At 40.0% G+C, this 21,591-nt stretch overlaps 1 protein-coding gene across 1 annotated transcript in view; it reads right to left on the reverse strand.

Annotated features, from left to right (window-relative positions):
- LOC140694913 (trafficking protein particle complex subunit 9-like) overlaps positions 1 to 21,591 on the reverse strand; it is a 79,425-nt gene that overhangs the window by 33,188 nt on the left and 24,646 nt on the right. The window lies entirely within an intron of this gene.

A 21,591-nucleotide genomic window follows, 5' to 3' on the forward strand; every position in this document is an offset into this window, starting at 1 on the left:
AGAAAGAAAAACAAACAATTGAATTCAAAAATGGGCAGAAGTCCTAAAGAAACATTTCTCCAATGAAGACGTACAAATGGCCAGTAGGCACATGAAAAAATGTTCAATATCATTCTCAGAGAAATGCAAATCAAAACTGCAATCAAGTATCACCTCTAACCAGTCAGAATAGCCATCATTCAGAAGTTCACAGACAATAAATACTGGAGAGGCTGCGGAGAATTGGGAACACTCCTACACTGTGGTGGGAATGTAGTTTGGTGGAGCCAATGTGGAAAACTGCATAGATGTTCCTCTAAAGAAAAAAATTGACCTCCCATATGAACCAGCAATCCCACTCCTGGGCATATATCTAGAAGGAACCCTAATTCAAAAAGACACCTACACCCCAATATTCACAGCAGCACTATTTACAATAGCAAGACATGGAAACAACCTAAATGTCCACTGACAGATGACTGGATAAAGAGGTTGTAGCATATTTATCCAATAGACTACTATTCAGACATAAAATAATAAAATAATGCCATTTGTAGCAACATCAATGGACCTGGGGAATGTCATTCTAAGTGAAGTAAGCCAGAAAGGGAAAGGAAAAAACCATGTGAGATCGCTCACATGTGGAATCTAAAAAGAAAAAAATAAAACAAAGAAACAAAAAGATAAACTTATCTACAGAACAGAAACAGACACAGAGTCATAGAAATCAAACTATGGTTACCAGAGGGGAAAGGGTGTGGGAAGCAATAGTTTGGGAGTTCAAGATTTGCAGATACTGAGTATGTAAAGAATAAACAGCAAGTTTATTCTGTATAGCACAGGAGAATATATTTAATATCTTATTGTAACATATGTTTAAAAAGAGTATGAAAATGAATACATGTATGTTCCTATTTAACTGAAGTGTTGTGCTGTACACAAGAAACTAACACAACATTATAAACTGACTAGACTTCAATGAAAATATATTTAAATAGACCAAAAACGAAAACAAAGAAAAAGGATATTATCAAACAAAGACTACAAAGTACTGATTCAGGTTACAATATGGAAGAACCTTGAAACTTTATGCTAAAATAAGCCAGACACAAAAAGCCAAATAGTGACATTTAAGGTGAGCTGTATCTAAGCGTTTATTGTTCTACTCCTGTAAATTTTCCGGAGGTTTGAAATCTATCAATATCAAAATAAAATGTATTATACATTAAAAACTTAAAACGCTTCTTCACAGGAGGGCTTTAATTATTAAATGCTGAAACGCATGTTAAGTGCTTGGAACAACACTTTGCACGTCCACACACAATCACTGCTGTCACTACCACTCAGAGGGTGGTGCCAGCGCTGATGAGAGCTGCCTCCACTCGATCCCCTGCAGACAGAAGTGAGGGCCTGAGATCTGACAGGCAGGGTGAGCGTGAACCTGGGTAAGACCCAGCCACGACCCAGACTCTGCATTACCCGACTTTCTTATACAAACTGCAACATGTGTAATGTAAACATGCTTGAGGGACGTATCTTACAACACAGGGAATACAGACAATGTTTTACAGTAAATATAAATGAAGCATCTATTGTACACCTGAAACTAATATCATATTTTAACTCAGCTATATCTTTATAAAAAATTAAAAAATAATTTTAAAATGTTATCACTTTAATATTCAATTCGGTTTTTAAGTAACTACTAAACAGCTTAGAATATATAAAAGCATTTAATTGTGCTGTTGATTTACATATTTATTTACATTCAGACTCTTGCTTACAGAGAATTTAAACAATTCTATTAAACACAGCTTAACAACCATAATAAAAAAAAGGCAAAACTGAGAATGAAGAGAAAATGGAGATTCAATACTTAAATGAAACCAGGGGGAGATAAACTCATAAAAATGGATTCCATGAAGTCAGGGCAAGTGTTAAAGGCTGACTAGGAATTAAGCTGTAAGATTCTTGGCAGCTAAAGCAAAAAGAAAAAGATGATGGGGCGGGTGGTAGAGTGTGTGCTTAGGGTGCACGGGGTCCTGAAAGTAAGCCCCAGGGCCTCCACTAACAGATAAATACATCTAATTACCTCACCCCCCAAAAGAGTTCCAAAGAAAGAAAAAGAGATATTTCTTTCCCAAAAAACCCTGATATTAAATTTAGATTAAATACATAAAAAAAAGAAAAAAAGAAAAATAGAGAAGATAAGTGACACTGTGAAGGAAAAGCCCAGCTGGGCTAACAAGCTAAGTCACAAATCTAAGTGTGATAAGTGTCGGTTTACTGATCTAAGTTTTGCTGGGCTCCCTGGTAAATCTGAAGTTTAGCGTCAGTTTACTGGGTTAATAAGCTAAATCGTAAATCTAAGGTCAACAATTGTCAGTAACGTGATCTTTCCAAATTGATAAGCTTCAGTGCACTGATTCCTTGCTATTTGTTGTTTGAGCCTTATTGGCTAATAGTCCCATACTTGTAATTAACCCTATAAAACCTCATGTGCAGGTCTTGGAGGTGCTCAGAGCTTCGGAACAGAAGCCCCTCTGAGCCCGCCAGCATAATAAATCTCAGTACTCCAACCCTCTGAGTGATTCTTGTTTCTTGGCTGGCCTGTTGTTTCTGTAACAACAAAAGCGATGATGCCCGTGAAATAAATCTGCGGTGACTGCTGTCAGGTCCCCATGTCTCACGTGGGAAAATCTGAAACATCCTTCTCACCACTCAGAGTCATTATAAGCCCACCCCACCACTCCCGCCATTAAATGCAGGAGCACAGGCAGGGCCCAGCCTTTGCTGTCTCTGTGTCATCACAGTGAGATAGGATGGAAGGGGGCAGAGCACAGCCATTCTAGGAAGGCCACATCAATTAACATCAAAATGGTGAAGGATTCAAATCCCAATAGGCCTTGAGTCTCAGGATGAAGAGATTTAACTTCTAGCAGGTCTTAAGCTTCAGTAAACACCCATTGTAATAGTAACATGGTGAATAACATGCCCCAGGCACCATGGCAGTCCCAATGTTAGCTACCAAATGTCACATTGTGGGAAATGGCCAACTCCCTGGGAATCCCAGCCCCTTGCCCTAAGGCTGGTCCTTCTACTTATTAGCATATGAAACCACCAAGCCCAAGAAAACAAGCAACACAGCGCCACCTCGCGGTCACCACTCTCTCACCCTCTTCGGAGAAGACCCACACTCTGTCTGTGGAGTGTGCACCTACTTTTAAACTGAGCATCAAACCCCCACACCTCGTGAAGTTTCTCTTGCATTTCAATGTATCTCTCTGAATAAATCTACCTTTAATCAACACTGGTTTGCTCTTGAATACTTTACTGCATGAAGCCAAGGAACAAAATCTGGTGGGGCACATCCCAGGGGCTCAACCAAAGCCTGGGACACAGCCCTTCTCATGCCCAACGTGTTTTATTCTTGTATCAACAGGACTGGGCTGTGAAGGGAAGTCTGAAGCCCCAGCTAAGGAACAGAAGCAGCCTCCAGGGCTCCAATTGGCGGGCAGCCTCTCCCCCAGCATGGGCCTTGGCGTCTGCCCGGTTCTCTGTGTTTCTCTGTTGTGCTGACTCCCCAGCCAGACAGCGTAATCCTAGGCCTGTCCCCACAAAACCCTTCTCTCCAAAATACAAGCACATCATGTCACAATCCTCTTGTTCAACCAGGAAATGTTCTGCCCACTTTTTTCCTCCCCAATAAAGTACCCAACTGTCCTCCCTCCCATCACACCACTTCTTTCTTTGTGAGAACTCTGCACTCGCCAGACTCCATCCTGAACCCAGGTGCCTTGCTGGCTTGGACTGAGACGTTTCTTTCTCACACAGCCTGCGTCCTTTCACTTTCCCCTTGTTACCTTAAAAAAGCCTTTCCTGAGTCACCCACCCCTCTGATTCTGAACTTCACAAAATGCTGAGGTTGAAGTCACTATGTCCATACCTCCCAGGTTTGGCTAGGTTTCCTTCCCAAGATCTTCATTAAGGAGCTGCATCAAGAAATTTAAAGAGGCTATTCTTACATCTGAGCGGAGGAACCTGCAAGAAATTTAAATGGCATTGAAGTGAGAGTTAACCAGGACAGAGAATTCGCAGGTCCTAGTCAAAAGTGTCATGAGGCAAAATGTTCCTCAAAGGCTCAGAGTGGCTTCTGAACACGGAGTCTGCAGGGAGGATGTGACAGGCAGTGAGTGGGGTGAGTGATAAAGGGTACACTCCCCCAGCTGGGGAAGAATACGTTTTTTTCTAGTTTTCCAAACAATTTCTTACTACCTTTTACTCTTATTGTCACATACAATTTCCTTCGAATTAAGCATATCAATGTCAGTAATTTGGGCCACTTGGGAGAAGCTACACGATGCCATTCACAGGACTGGGGCATGACAGCCACACCAGTCTAAGTTGAAAGACAAGTGGGGGTATTTCCAAGGTAATCACGGGCATGCAGCAAACTCCTCAGTTTCAATGACCTCATCTCAAAGGTGGGGCCAATAAAACTACCAAGCAAAGTGCGTGATGATTATGGCCGACATCTGTTTACTAGGTAAGTGCCCGTGACAGCTGCCGCTTAAAGGGGAATGAGTATGATCAATGAGGCCCTGTCTACCTGGCCACTCGCGCCCTGCCTTCCTGCCTTGGTGCAGCAGCAGAGCTTGTATAGCTGAGATGAACGCCCCCAGAGCAGCCCAGACGGGAAAGCTCCCAGCTCTGCACGACGAGACGTGTTCCTTTCCTTCTCAGAGCTGATCACAGTTTGCTGTCGTCTCTTTTTATGTTTATCCCTTTTGTAACTGCCTCTCCTTCGGAGTTTTTGATCAAGCAGCACAGGGCCAGTTGTGTCTTGTGGCCTGCCGGATATTCTGGGCAGGGAAACAGCCTACCCCACATCTGGCTCTGGTGCTGAAAAGAGAGGGCACAAGGCTCAGGGGCCCATGCTGAACAGAGGCCCCTGCACCCAAAATTATGGTCTGACTTTGGGCAAATTACACAGTCTTCTTTATCATGAGATTCCTCATCTGTCCATGAAAATAACTGCCCATGGCACACAGAGTTACAAGGATTAAAGGAAATCACCAAATTTACAACCTAGCCAAGGGGCTACCAGTGCATCCTCAACAGACAAATGCTGCCTTTACGGCTCTGACACACGCTTAGCGGGGCGGCGCCACACAGTGAACACTACTAAGTGCCAGTGTGTTAAGTGCTTCATGTGTGCTATAATACTCTTTAAAACTTACAACAATCCCAGGAAGAAACGAATATTATCATGCCCATTTCACAGATTCTCCAACAGTTTAAGAGAGTTTACATTCTAGTCCAAGGCCCTATGGTGAAAAAATGGCAATTTAAACTGAAATCTGGGCCCAGGCCTTGGCTCCATCTCTATCCCATCCACCTGACCACTTGCTTATGAATTCCACCGGTCCAATACACAAGTCTGCAGCCGGCCATCTCTTAAACGCAATGTGTGCCACTGTTTGTCAGTGTTGGTTAATTACCATAAACAGTTCTCAGAAACCACTACAGTAAAGAAAAGTGGACTTAAGGAATTCTGCACTGTGTTGTCCTGTAATGTGCAGAAACCCTTTCCTGCACCACCAAATCCAAGTGTATGCTTCCTCCATGTATATGTTTGCACACGGCTTACTAATGTAGAAGGTACCTGCAGTAATTCCATCTCGGTTGCTTTCCAAGTTTGCAGATTATACATAATCAGTCTGTGAACGAACATAGTACAATGTGAATGAGAATACTGCAACCATGACAGTAAACAAAGAATACTGAAACCAAGTCCTTAAAGGCTGCCACCACCCCCCAGCTAGGACAAGCCTGCAGCCCAGCCGCTACAGCAACTCACAATGGTGTCCTCTGAGCAGAATCAGAATAAGAAAAGACAGGCTACTTACTGGTCCTAGATAGCTAGGTGCTTGTCTAAAAATTGAATTCAGTGAGTCCAAAATACTTGCTTCCTACCATACATAGAAAAGCACTAAAGTCTTGAACTTGAGATACCTGGCTTTCTTTAGATAACAAGCAATCTTTTATTGTTCCAACAATCTGGTCTTTGTTGTAAAGCTCCTATATATCCTAGCTCCTCCGCAACCTCTTTGGAGTAGTCCCTCAGAGAGATCTGGCAGGCTGTCTTCCCGGCTCGAGCCCTCCCGCCAAATAAAACATAACTCTTAACTTTTAGGCTGCACATGTATTTCACTCAACAGTTTTGGACACCTTGAAGGGACCCACGGCATACTTCTCTCCACCTGGACTCTCCGAGTAACCGGAGCCTTGGTACCAGCAGTGGCCCTTTGTGCCATCCGCCTCCTCGGGGAGTCCAGATGAATTTGGGTGAGTCTCTCCTGGTTCTCGGATCTCACATATTGGTTGATGATCCTGAGTTTTATCTGGCGGTGTATCCAGGTACGTGGCCCTCTAGTTGAAAGAAATTGGGGTTAATTACCCACCCAGTGGAGACATACTGGGTGGGGCCTGGTTGAAAGTTAACAGGAAATACCCACCTTGAGGAGATGTCCAAAGTGGGGCTGGTGGAAATATATGAGGAAAATACTCATCCAGGGGAGACATCCCGAGTGGGTCCAAGTTGAAAAACACTGGGTTCAGGACTGAGTGGTTAGGTAAGAGGCTGGTCTAATATTTTCATCAATTTGGTTACAACCATTGAATTTTCCAGGATAAAAGTAAAACTCTTATGAGGAACCTTTCAACTCGAGAATTCGGACCATCCTCCTGGCTCGTAACAGCTTTCTCGAGTGACAGAGAATCTTCCAGCAGTGGTAGTGACAAAGACTTCATGCCACCAAGTTGTCCCTGTGGGAAATCTTACCAACAAATTTATTCTGGGAACCCGACCTTACAATGGGGAATAGAACATTCAAAAAAAAAAAAAGAAAAGAAAAGGAAAGAAAAGAAAAAGAAATGACAGATTGCCTGTCTCCAACTATTACCCCAGCCAGGTTTATGTACATACAAAACTTACAACATTAATTGGGAGTAAGAAAAAAAAAACTCACTCTGAAAGTAATTCATAGGCCTGATAAAAACATTTTTTGGAATTCTGAACTTATGAAAACAAAATCCCCTTTAGGGGGAAGTTGGATTTCTCTTCCTGTGTCCTTGAAATGTAAATTTTTTATCTTTCTCTGGGTGTATTAAGTGTGTGTATGTATGTATATTTATATTTACTTTATTTTTTAAAGGAAACCTTGGACTCTGTCATACAAAAGGTTCAACAATTGTGTACATATGGTGGCCACGCAAATAAATTGGGATTCTAAGCAATTCTTTGATTGTACCAATTTTCAGATATTTTGCCATCTTAAACTTTGCTGCATCAGCCTGGACCACAATGGCCTTTAGCTTTTGGAGAGAAAACATTTGAATTTTATTTAGGCAACACCCCGACAATCATGTGGAAGAGCCGCTTCATCTTATTGGTTTAAAATCACTATATATATATATAATTTATATATATATTTATATATATATAAATTGATGGCCATATGATGGATCTTTTAATTTGGAAAAACTTTTAAATTGGTGAAAGTTTTAAGAGATCTCATTATAAACAGCTGTTTTATTGGTACATATTAAAATCAAGTTTAAATGTAGAAAAATATATCTAATGGTTAACCTAAAAACTTAGTTAAAAAAATAAAACTGGTTTGAAAATCTACATTTGTGTTTTTCCTTCCCAATAAATGGTTCTAGAGATGCTAATAAAAACTTAGAATAATTAATGTTAATTAAATTGAATAACTGGAAAAAAGATTGTAAAAATGTCGAAAAAAAAAAAAACGATAAGTAGCTTATCCCAAATGGATAAATATTTTTATATGGTTATTTTGAATGAGATAAATAAAATGGACATTTTTGGATTTACATACAAGGTTTTGATACTACGCTACGTAAAGTTAAAAAAAAAGGACCAAAGAAATCACCTACTCCCCCCCAACATTAAAGTTCAAACAAGTCAGTTTTATTTACCACAGTTTAAAATATATGTATATATAGACTGAAATACTTGATCAATGATTGCGATAACAGACCAATTAATGAAATTAAAAACTGAGAAGGGCCTAAGCTCTTTGGCTGAAACTTGGGCATCCTAGAGACTTCTATAAAATTATATACAATGCACAAAAAAAATAATGCTTCTAGCACTCCTTCTAGAAATAAGAATTATTGATTAAACCTAATAAATATAAAAATTAAAGGTATAACATTTAATAAAATTGAGATAAAAGATTGTGAAATTGGTATATTTAAATGGTCTTTATACAATCCTTTTGCTTATGTTGTGGGATAGATATGTTTCAGTGGAAAAACGCTTCCCCTTCTTGGTATTATAAGGCTGGGCACATATCTGTCCCTCTGAAAATATTAATTGAACAAAGTAAAGGAAACCAGTAGAGTTACATAAGCAGTCCAATATAACGTAAATCTAAAAACTAATATTGAGTGGCTAATAAAAAAATATAATTAGAGTTTTACCCTGGGTTTAACTTATAACTCAAGGAAAAGAGACCTTACTAAATGCCTTATGCAAGCTTTGGAAGACATGATACAGTAAACCTTAAAGTTTTAAAACATGGAATTCTTTGTTTACAGCTTTTCTCACTGACACAAAAATGTCAATTAAGGAGATAAAATTGGGTCTGGTTGACAGAGCAGTTCTCTGGGGACCTGGAAGAGAGTGTCTTTGTCTTGCAGATCAGAAATATAAATACAACAAACAGTGACCTTAGACTGAGCCTAATTCCCTCAACGAAATAGAACTTAAGGCCAAGAAATTTTTGGCATTTTAGAACTCAGAACTCTGACGGGCCCTTCAGAGGTTGTGAAGAAATCTTAACTGTCTGTTTCATAAATAGTATGCCTTAGTGATTTGAGCAAGCAAATTCAGCTTACTGCAACTTTTATTATACCTATCTTATAAGTAAGTTTTAAAGTGAAGCTATGAGATCTCTAGCTTTTGTCTGATTATAAGCCAGCGTACACATTATAGTGGTGAGATATTTCTACTGCTAAAAAAAAAAAAGTCAAAGTGAAAGAGCTCTGCTTAATTGACATAAAAAAATAAGAACTTAAAAATTAAGTATTAAGATAAAAACTGAACAAATTGACTTTCAGCATCGCGTGAAATGGAAAATATTCAATATTAAGATAATATATGATATTGTTTAGTTTAAGTATGTTCTAATTAATATAGACATCTTCAAAGTCATCAATATTAAGTATAATAACTTTAATGTACCTAGGTTTAATGAATGTCAAATAAAATCCTGTTATATCTGTTGCAGATTTGTCAAAAAAAAGACAGTATTAATGTGGTGTGGTAAAATTTTAAGTAAATTAAATGCAAATGAGATGAGAGCTTTGGGTAAATATTTAATATATATTTTTAAAATGTATGCTTAAGATAATCTCTAAACGTTTGGTATCTTTAAATTCTAGAGTTGTGCAAAATTAAGTTAAATGATGGGATTTATTAAATAGCTATGCCATTTTGAGATAAAATAAGATTGAAATATGAATTACTTAATATTTAACTTCCTCTTACAGTGAAACTAAAGGTGTTTAGAAATATTAATAAATGGTTGGTGCCACACCGAAAAAATCTCTATTATTAAGGGAATGATCTCAGTATCCAAGGAAAGTAATATAAATGTGTAAAGGAAGATATAAGAATGGAATTATATTTTGTTAATGAAAAATAGTGACTTTCTCCTGAAGCTGGTTACTTCTGAATGGAAGAGAAAATAAGGGACACACTAATATGAGTATAGAAATCTGTGGAAGTCTTGTGGAAAAGGAAACCTGAGGAAAGTGTTTTGTACGTGGTCAGAGTTGGCTAAGTTTAGAATCAAATTGGGCAACGTATGTGAATCTTAGAAGTAAGCTGGTACAAGAATAGATTTGGTTTTCTCTCTGTTAAGAGGAAAAAATTTTCTTAAAATGTTAATCCACATTCAGTAACAGATTGTAAAACTTCTTATACCACTTAGCTGATCTGTTCTGCCTTTACTTTTGATGTATTTTCTTGTTAATGAATTAGTACTACTTTACAGTGTTCTATATGCTTATCTGAGCAAGTGTTCTGAAATCTTTTAACAAGCTCTACAAATATCAAATTCTAATTAAAGTTCTTTTAATCTCCTGTTAAGTTTGGGATGCTACAGAGGGCCCCTGAAACATCCCAAAGAGAGATTTTAAAATAGTAAGATTCATTTGGCATGTTAAATAACATGGTATTTTCAAATGAATCATAAAACTTTTAAGGTTATACTGAATGAGAAAATATTATTAATATAGATATTATAGAAATTATATGGACTCCCTAAAATTCTGGTATATCTGAAATGTTACCAGTGATAATTATGGTTATAGTGAACAGGTTTCTTTATCGATTATAGTGTACCGGTGTTTAACCATGCTTTTAAAACTTTTGTCATTTATAGACAGTTAATTGTTTTTTTCTGCTGGTTTTGCAAAATGCTTTCTCTTCAAGGAGATTTACTGTTTTCTAATAAATTTCAAACTATAGCACTGAACTAAACTTGGTAAGAAATTTCAAAGTTCTAATGAAAACTCTCATTAAAAGAATTAGTTACATGGGACTGAGTAAACTGGTGAATATGATTATAATTTTTGATATTGTTTGAAATACTATTGGCTTTTAACCTGTTTCCCAGACATAAAGAATCTCTTCTCCTTAAGCTATTTATGGTTCACAGCAATTTGATAAATTATACCTATGTAATCACACTTGGAACAGTTATCTTTTCTCTCTATCTGATCCCTCAAGAGACTAAAAACACTTAGGTCCCCAGTGGCTCTATCAGACAAATTAGGAAGTTCATCTCCTAATAGATATAGGACTATAAAGGTATTTTAAGGATTTTAAAGAGAAAAGAATTTACCTAAATCTGTAAGGCAGAAACCCATGAAAAGCCTTGACGTGGCTTTCTTGGCCTTAGCAAACCTTATTAACATTCTACCCTGAGACTCCGTATTAAAACTTCCAACACAGCCAATTTAAAATAGCCTATATTATCAAATAATCAGACTTCACTTGTAAAGAAATTAATCTTCATTTGGTTTTATTTGAGAAAACTAAGGGTAACCTTAGAGAGAAAAAAAGATTATATTTTAGTGGATACTAATTCTAGTTTTGTTAATTGAGGTCCATATTTACTAAGACACTTCCCAGATCATTCCTTGCTGTTATGTCACATTGCTGTACAGTTTAATTGAATTATGAAAAGGATACAGTAGGTTTGTTTGTGAAGCTCAGTAATCTATCCTTGGGTAAAGTTCCAATGCCCCATGACCTGCAGCCAGGGAATTATACATACTGGAAGAGGGATGACTTAAATTACTGTCTCCAACTTGAATGGAAGGGCCCTTTATCAGGCACTCTTAACTAGACCATACACACCAAAGCTGAAGAAAACAGACTTTCGGATTCATTTCCTATCAGAAACAGCCCCTGCAGTGCACTGGCCAATAGAGCACTGCTCACGTTAAAGCAGTGCCCAATTGGAGAAAAAGCTACCAGGCCAGGATGAGAAGAAGACGACATCTGAACTAGACAGCTGACCGAAGGCACCGGACCAGGCCTGTATAACAATTACTTTGATAATTTCTCCAACCTTTGATTATGAACTACTCCAATTGTTAAGCTTATGATAAATTAACTATGTCTAGTATTTCTGTGTTACCTTGGTGGGTTTCCCTACTACAAGGCTCTAACTAGATAGCCCTCAGAAACATTATTCTCAAAAGAAATTATGGTTCTGCTTAGGCCACTGTTGATCTTACAAGGTGGGAGACTTCACCTGGACAATTAATACCTGCTGTGAGCCTGACAATAAATATGAACTTTCTCATAAGATCAAACTCAATGAGAAACACAAAATTTTAACCCAAAAATACAACTTCTCGACTATTAAATTCTTACTCGTGACTTTATTAATGTTACTAGTTGTATTACTTATATCCTATTTTATAAAATTGTTGTCTGTTACATTTCCCAATGTGTAACTAGGCCTACAAGATTGATGATTGCTAAACATCTTGAAGAAACAGATAGAATTTATAACTTTGAATAAAATAAATATAATAGTGTGATTCTAGGTATGGGAATGAGCAATGAAGGGTAAACACTTCCTGGATCATAATAGACTAGTAAGACAGGTGATCCAGAGAACTTTTAGTATCAACAGGGCCTGATAAAAAAACTAACACCTTGAATGGCAACTCAGAAGATTCTTCACCTGAACTAGGAATGAGCCATCGTAGCACCGTGGGACAAAATTGGTCATGAAATGTCTCTCAAAATATTGGTCGAATTTAGGACCAAGGGGGAGCACTGTGAATGAAAATACTGCAACCATGTCAGTAAACAAAGAATGCTGAAACCAAGTCATAAGCGGCTGCTGCCAAACTCCAGCGAGGAGAGGCCTGAAGCCCGGCCTCTCAGCCACTCACAGAGGTGCCCTCTGAGCGGACTCAGTGTAGAAAGTACAGGATACTGGCCCTAGATAGCTAGGTGCTTGCCAAAGGAATGAATTCAATGACCCAAATGTTTGCTTCCCACCATACATAGAAAAGCACTTAATACTTGAACTTGAGATATCTGGTTTTCTTTAGATAACAAGCAATTTTTTTATTGTTCCAATTACCAATTAGCTTCTATATATCCTAGCTCCTCCCCTACCTCTTGGGAGCAGTCCCTCAGAGTGATCTGAGTGGCTGTCATCCCAGCTCGAGTCCTCCAGCCAAATAAACCAAATCCCTTAACATTTAGGCTGAACGTTTATTTCAATGAAGTCCCAGAATAGACACAACTCATCAATTCTGTAATGGAACACACTGAATCAGGAACCAAAAGCGTGTTTTAGTCCCGAAAAACTACGGTTTCCTCATTCTTCCTGTCATTATACAATCCCTCCAGAACTCATTAACTTTCTGTCTACTCCTCTGGCAACCAAACTCATAGAAGAGTCAACTCAGCAGAGCGCCTTGCTGGGGAGAAACCCCGCAGCAGCTCTGCAGGCTACCTGCCCTCCCGAATGCTCTGCTGACACTTGGTGTACTCCGTGGAGACCAGGCTAACAGAGATCTTCCCAACAGCTGCAAAGTCGCACAAGTTAAATAAATCACTTTATTTTATACGATATTTTACGTATATATCCATCTCTGAAAACAGCTTTGCCAGAAGCCCAAAGCTTCAACATCAATCTGCAAAGGCAAATCCGGACCCCAAGGGAAAACAAGACTTAAGACGACACTAAGGCCTCCAAAGTCCTCTCAAGGACCGTCAACCAAACTGCCTGCAGGTCTGCAGCTGCAGGCGGTTACATGACTGGTTTTAAAGCACCCCCCTCCTGCCCTCGGGCGCTACAATGTCCCTCTACGCCCTCCCTTCTCAGGGTAAGAGCAGCCGATGCAGAACCTTGCAGGGCAGCACTGAGAGGACTGGACAAAGAGGATCAGAGCTAAACTAAGCCTTCTGACGACACGAGCTTGTCACTCTGTCACTTTACAGATGAAGATATATAGAGAGAGGTGGGGTGATATTACTCAAAGTCACACCGCTAATAAATGGCAAAGTCTATATCTCTGTTCTTCCCTTTGGCGTGATGCCACAGCTGGGAAGCCCACAGGGTTCTCTCGTGTCTGCCTGAACAGTCCTTTCCTGTCACTCATAATCCAATACAGGGTCTGACTCTAGCCTGTCTTTTCAGCATCTTTTCCCTCCAGTCTCGCAGGAACAAGGCGGTTTGGGCCACTGTATGACTTCCGGCTCCCAGAAAACTCAGTGCTTAGGCTGGTCTTGCCTGTGCATCCGGCCCCCTGCTCAGAGGCTCTTCCTTCCCTGCAGGAGGACGTTCACACTCTCAACAGGGACACCCCCTCAGGGGAGCCCTCTTCTCGCCCTCAGCACGGCAGGTGTCCCAGGCCACATCCCGAGCTGCCCCATTAGGACTGTGGGTGCCCAGGTCTGCTAATCAGACCAGCAGCATCAGAGCCAGGGAGTATGCCCGGGCCACCCTGTAAAACTACTGCCCTCCTCACAGCCCCCAGCCAACAGGTCACCTGGAAGTCACAGCAAGTGCCCCACCCAATCCACAAGCCTCTTCATTTGCCACCACCGCTGATGACTGGTCTCCAAACTTTGTTCAGTTTCGCACAAAACAGCACCTTCAACTGTGAAGCAGGGGGTTTTCACTTCTGCTCCCCATCCTAACTGGAAACGTCAAGGGAAACAAAGAGGCCTTTTCTCAACACTTTTCTGATGACACCCTCCCACCCACAATACTCATATGCTCAAGACCTTTGGGTCCACGTGATTTTGTTTCTCTGACGCTAAGGGGCTCAAAACACTGCGGGATTCTTTCTCTTTTGAGGGTATTTTTACTCAGTATATAGGATTTAACCTGTTTTTGTCTCTGTCTTCAGTATCCCTAGCAGTTGCCACTTCTTATTCCCTTCAGCAGCCTCCCTTCCAACATCTAGTCTAGGAAATCTGTGATGAGGGGCCCAGGGGCAGTCACAGAAGATGCAACTAAGGCACAGAGAGGCTACATAATTTGCCCAAGAAGATCAGTTTCAACCCCAAACAGTGTGTGTCAAGGCCCTCTGTTAAACTCTTACGCTAAGCAAGCTTTTTGTAGATTATGGTTATAAACAGATGAGGTATAAAAATACAAACAAGGACACATATCAATTCTAAGATGTTCCTTAACTCCAATATTTTGTTTCTATTTATTTCTATTAAAAAAAATTAAGAACCTCTGCAGTCTGAATAGCAAAATGTTACTGGGCTTTAAATCCAGAATATAGAGGTGTTAAGTGAGTCTTTACTCATATTTATTTGTATGTTCACAAGACAAAATTATTTGAAAGTCCCTCTCCACTCCCCCTACTCACTACTGGCTCTCACCTGAGCTCCCAGACCACACATTTAACAGCCTTTAAATTTACCCACAGCTGAACTCATCAGTTTTCCCCCAGAACTCCCTCTGCAGCTTTCCTCCTCAGAGCACCGCAGGAGCATCATTTACCTCATTAATTCACACAGAAACCTGGGCCTTACTCCATCCTACATTCACAGACAGCATTCATCCTTTAATTTTTACCATCTAGACGTGCCTTCAATCTGTTCGCTTTTACCCAGTGACCGTCCCACCGCTCTAGTGGAAGCCACCAACACTGCGCACCTGGACTCACGAGTCTCCCAAATGGCCCCACAGCCACTCTCCCCTACTTGAGACAAATGTGATTGTGCCACTCCCGCGCTTTTGGGACTCTTTTCAAACTCACTCTTCTTAGAAGAAACTCCAATTTTTTCACCTGCTGAAGGTCTTTGCTATAAAATTGTCAGCTCAGGGAGGGCAGGACACGCCCTCTTCCCTCGGCCCCACTCTCTGGCAGAGCATCAGCTTGGGAGGACCTGCTGAGCTACACCAGCCTGTATTCTAAACCTGGTCTTGTGTTCTTAGCAAACTGCTTCACTTATCCATACAAATCCAAGGTAGATTAGAAAGATTTTAGATGTTTAGCTAGACTATTGATTTGGGGATTTTGCACTAGCAACTTGCAATTATATGTTCTAATGATTCTGTCTTCTTAAAACCACACGCAGATTAAAGGAGTATTTGTGGAATGTCTTCGGAGTAAAAGAGACTGTACTTTTATAGAATTTATATTTTATAACATGAACAACCCTGACAGAATCACAAATTGAACCGCCTCACAAGTGACAGAAGACAGGTGAGAGGCATAAAGCAACAGGTAGCAAAGATGTTAAGAGCAAAGTTGATTCTCCAACCCCACCAAAAATTCCTGAAAGAATCATTCTGAATTTTAAAAGTAAAAGACTATCATATAGAGAAATGAAATAAATAATCCTCTTCATCAGGGATTCAAGATCTCACTCCAGATTTTTAGCAGGCCATACTGAATCCTAGCACAGATAAATCAGATGGACTAGTGGTGGGAAAGTTCCAGGAAAACTGCAGTAATTCCTCCACTTGTGTAAGGACATGCACTCACCTGCGAAGGTGAAAGTAGACCGCATCCTGGAGAAACTCGGAAGCTTCCAGGCTCCGCTTCTGGATGCCGAGGACACGGACAGCTTGGAAGCATGCTTCTAACTCAGTCACCGGCATTCTTACACTGCAGGGGAAACGGAGGCCCCCAGTCAAGAGCAGAGATGTTCCAGTCGTGTATCACAGGCCGTGCCTCGGGGACTCAGTGCCCTGCAGCAGCCCGGCCCCAGGCGAGGACCAGCGGCGTGGCCCACCCAAGCAGGAGGGGCACTGTGCTTGAGAAACCCATCCCCGATGGGGGCAAGAGGGGCTGGTGGGGTTGAGTGAACCTGTAATTGCCCAAAGAAATATGCCTGCATTCATTCAAGTGATGCAAACAACAGTATCAGGCTATTTAACAAAATTTCAATTGTCAGTGGAAATTTTGCAGTTCCTTTCCGCTTGTCCTCTGCACTCTGAGACAGGCTTAGGCTCTCTTACACCTGCAGCTCTGAAGCAATATTTGTGAAGTCATTTTACTTTGCTGCAAGTGTCCTCACTCCCCGTTTCACATTTTCTGTCCTCTCTTAACACAGTTGGATATCTTCCTGGATCCTTCCCTGAGTTCCTTGCTCCTCCTCCTCAGATCCTGGGATAAAGGACAAGTGACGATACATGACCAGAAAGGCACTGTGGACTTGAACGAAGTCCTCAGTGACTCCCTAGGTGAGTACTGCCCACCCCTTACCTTCGATTCTCAAGGTTCTGCCCAGGGTGACATCCAGCCCAGAGAGGTGGCCCAGGCCAATTAAAAGCTATATGGCTTGGGCGCGGGGACAGGTACAGGAGCTGGTTCCGGAGCCAGGCCCCTCCCCACCTGTGCTCCCTTCTCTCCCGAGGCCCCGCTGCCAAGTACTCAGGATCCGAGATCTTATGTCCTACTCTTCTACTCTACTCCAAACCCTTTTCCTTTTCCTTTTTCCCCTAACTATCCCCAGCTGGAGTGATTTTTTCAATCACAGTATCTGAAAAAAATTCCTGCAGCCGAAAAAGAGGTCTCCAGAGGACAATGCCCATATGCTGGTTCCTGAAGAGAGCCCCTGGCTAGGGGGACCCTCACCAACACTCACGGGGCATCAGACATGTTGCAAGGTCGGCCACCCCAACAAGAGTTTGCTGTCACCCCAGGGCCCGCACAGCATCCCTGCTCACAAAAATATAGTTGGCCCACTTATTGGTTATTAAGAAGCAAAAATAAAAAATTGCTCATGTTTCTTACTAAAAGTATCTATGAAGCTGAAAAGGGAATTGTAATAAAAAAGAACAATTTTGACCCTATGTTTGATCTATTCCTTTGGCTTTAAACCTATGCCCTGTTTTCTAGGCTCAGACTTGGTAGATCTGCACCATTTGTAAAAGAAAGTTGCCTTTAGCCTGAAATCTACAGGAAAGCCTATTCTCCTGGCCCTGATCTTTAAAAATGTTAGCTCATCTGCACTTCTGTAGAGATGGCAAGTTGCAAAATAGAGAATAACCTTTGTTTTTTTGGAGGTTTTACAGGGGCACCATGATTTGATCCACATGGACACCTGCAAGAACAGTGGATTCAGAGGACAAACAATTCATGCAGCAAGAAGTATGCAACAACCAACCACAACCCAGCCCCTTTTTATTATAAAAGGAGATTGAATTCTGACTTGGGGAAGATGGTTCTCCAGGACATCAGTCTGCCATCTTCTGGGTCTGCCAGCGTTGCAAATAAAGTCACTATTCCTTGCTCCAACACCTCATCTCCCAGTTTATTGGCCTGTCATGTGGCAAGCAGAACGAGTTTGGACTCGGTAACAAAATGACTGCATTGGAGGTAGTATTTATCCACTGTTTCCTTGTTTCCAATATGTAACATGCACATCATTTATGATCTAGTTCAAATAATTCATCAAAGACAACCACAAAAAGAAAGTATACTCACCTAGCTATCAACACTGAAGTCACAACCTGTCAATTTTATATGCTGTTTAACAACACAACGGAAAAACCTAACATAGGGAGTTAATTCCACAGAAATAAAATTATTTCTACTCCTTCAATACTTTTTCTTTTCTTTTCTATTTTATTTTGTTTTGCCTATTGAAAGGAAAATAAAAGTCAAATCATTTTATTTCACGTATTTTTGTTATAGCTACATTCCTTAAATACTACAAAGATTTAAATTGCAAAAACAAATTGTTCATATATTAGTATAAAGATATATATACAGTCAATGGGGATTAGGAAAGGAATGGACATTAACTAAAAATCCAATGCAATCCAGTCTTTTACAAGCATATCCTGGAATATAAGCTCTTTGATCCAGGGGGCCCCACCCCCTTTCTCACTGCCGAGTGCCTTAGTAATCAACTACCAAGGCACCATCATACAACCACGCGATAAGTACTTTAGGTATAAATGAGGGAATTAGCTCATTCAATTCTAAAACAAAAACCCTAAAATATAGACTGAACTTATTTACAGATAAAGAAAATTGGAACCCAAAAAAGTAAAGTTACTTCCCCAAGGTCATAAAGCTAATAACTGGTAAAGACAAGATTTGAACTCATCTACCTGATTCTAAAAACTAAAGTGGAAATCCCATTCAACTGGGGAGGGTCCAGCAGCACAGCCTATCACCCTATATTTGTTCAGATCTAGCCTTAGACAGCCTGAGACAGCACCCCATTCCTATGGAACTTGAGGGAAAACAATAACAATAAGGATTTTATATCCAGTAGTTTGTTAGGTCTCATTTATATAAAGTGTCAGCAGGTCAGAAGAAAAACTCTGGAAAATATGAGTGGGTCCAGAGCTTTTTGCTGATTAGAAACTCAGTCTATCAGGACAGAGTGACCCTCCCATGAGAGGCCACATGAACATAAACTAAAGGCAGCTGAGCCATGAAAACTAACAAGACCCTGGAACTCAAGCAAGAAGGATCCCTGCCATCCACCACCCAGTTGCCTCTTCACCCACATGGACACGATGGCAGGAGACCCAGGTTGTTGTCCAAGTTACACCATCATGGATTCTCACCCATAAAAATTACAACTCTATGCTGTCTTAAGTCCTTTAAAACTCAAATATCATGACACAAATATCTCAGCAGAATATCTATGTCTCCACTTCCTCTCATCTAATAGGAGAATATTTCTATGGACACAAAGCAGAAGTCCAATTTAAAAAACCATGCACGAAGCCAGGCGAAATTCTGCTCAAGAGACTTTGCTCTCATGCTCAGTAAATGAAAACTCAGAAAAAGTGGTCCTTCTCCTTCAGCAAATGGGAGGTAGCCTGATGTGTGTGTGTGTGTTTGTGCACGTGTGTGTGTGTAAATCAAATACAATCAAGTCTGGGATGTGTACAGTTTTTTTAATGTCACTGTCATTTCATGGGGATGAGCCAACATTTAAAGTAATTTGAATCTGGTGTTCTGAGAGAGTCTCAGGCACTTGGTGGAGGAGGTGAAAGAGAAGAGTAAAGGAGGAAAGAGGTACATGAAGCAAAGAAGTAAGAATACTGCCAGGGAAAGGCAAGACGTTAGTTTTGCTCTTCCTTGCACCACATATAAATTAGGGACTCGCTTTCCCCTGATGAATTACTGAGCACTGAGTTGTAGAAGAAGAGGTGACAGCCCATTTCTCACTGAGCTTGTGACTGTACGTGGCATCTTATAGACACAAATCATTTACCCTGATCAAACACTCTAACAGCAGGCCGTAATTCTCCTGTTTTGAGAGACAGTTCAAACAGGATGTATAACTTGACAAAAGTCAGAGGACCAGTAAACTAAAGAGGATGAATTCAAACTCAGATCTGAATGCAGAGTCTGATCTTCGCACTCCCATGTTTCGAAAATCCTTAACACACAGGCTCCCCAGCTCCTCTGCAGTGTTCCTGGCACCAAGCATTTCCCATGGCAATGGTCACCAGTTCTCACAGACACAGCGCTCTGTGCAGCCAATGACCTTGATCAGAACTTGATCATCTACCTGCCACGCCCACCAGTCTTCACCATACAGGCAGGAAAGCTGGCTTTCAAGTGCATACAAAGCCATCCCTGGTCTAACCTGGTCTCTTCTGTGGCTTCTCCAGCCTAAAGGTAGCCATGAAACTCCTCACAGTTTGTACATGAGCCTCACTACCTCTCTCCATTTGTCTCCCCACCTATACTACTTAGCTATGTCCATTTTGAGAATCTTGGATACAAATTTTTAAAAGCAAAAAAGAAAAGATTGTGGAACAAGTACTTAATACTTACAATTTTAAATGACAAGTTACAAAGTGAGTATTTACAAACCTAATCTTCCTTTCTAAATGTCAGTTTTAAGCATTTAAAAATATAATAGCAAAAAATTCTCACTTACAAAATTGACAAAAACATAAACAATAATCTGGAATAAATTCAAAAATAATGGCCATGTTCTAAATGGAGAAAATTCAGGATTCTACTGAGGGGTAAAGTAAGAGGTGTGAATGTAGACACATCAACAAATTGCATGGAGGAAGGCAGTTTTGTAAAAATGTAAGTTCTCATTAGAATAATTCAAATCTTACTAAAAATTCCCATGAAAAAGCCAATCTGATTTTTTTTTAACTTGAACAAAATATTTTGGAATCCATCAGGAATAATAAAGTCATAATACTAGACAAGAAAATTTAAGATGGAAGAAAATAATCAAAAAAAATTCAGACTGCCAATTATTAAATAAATTTTTACAATATGTAACTTATGGTGCTGGAGTAAGAAAGGCAGATTGACAGAAAGGAACCATGAGCTCAAAAAGAGACTCTAGTGTACATAAGTATTTTGTACAGGTGGGATTTCAAATCAAAGAGAAAAGTATGACTTCAATAATTGTCCTGGGACAACCAGAGAATCACCTGGAAAGAATAAATCCTATTCCTGTCATAAGGAGCAGAAGATAAATTACAGACAGTGATGTAAATATTAAAAAGTACTAATAACAGCAAATACAACACTTTGCTCTTATTAACTCAACTTACCCTTACATTAACAAGTACTATTATCATCTCCATGTTAGAGGTTAAAAAAACCTACAGAAGAAATTTATTCCATTATAAGAAACTATTTCTAAGAATAATGTCAAAGATAAAACCCATAAGGAAGACATTTACTATCATAAGAATATTTTGAGACACAACCAAAATATAAAACCTCCTGAACAAAATGAAAGGCAAGAAATGACAAGGAAAAGCTCTGTGATACATGTTGATGAAGACAAGGGGTTAATGTTCATAACATACAAAGAGCTGTCACAAAGCAACAAGAAGCTCTCTCACTTAACTGTGTGCAAAGGAAAAAAAGGTATCATTAATTTTAAAAAAGTCAAATGGCTAATGAGTAAAAAATGCTCAATACCTCATTGGTCATCAAATGCAAACTAAAACAATGAAAAAGCACTTTTGCTCATCATATTGGCAAATATTTTTAATAGATATTCTAGCTAGTGTCCATCTGTGGTAGAAGAAACCATGAGTGACATTTTCAGAGGACGACATG

Source organism: Vicugna pacos, unplaced genomic scaffold (assembly GCF_048564905.1).
Source record: "Vicugna pacos unplaced genomic scaffold, VicPac4 scaffold_111, whole genome shotgun sequence".
In the NCBI taxonomy this organism is placed as follows: Eukaryota; Metazoa; Chordata; class Mammalia; order Artiodactyla; family Camelidae; genus Vicugna; species Vicugna pacos.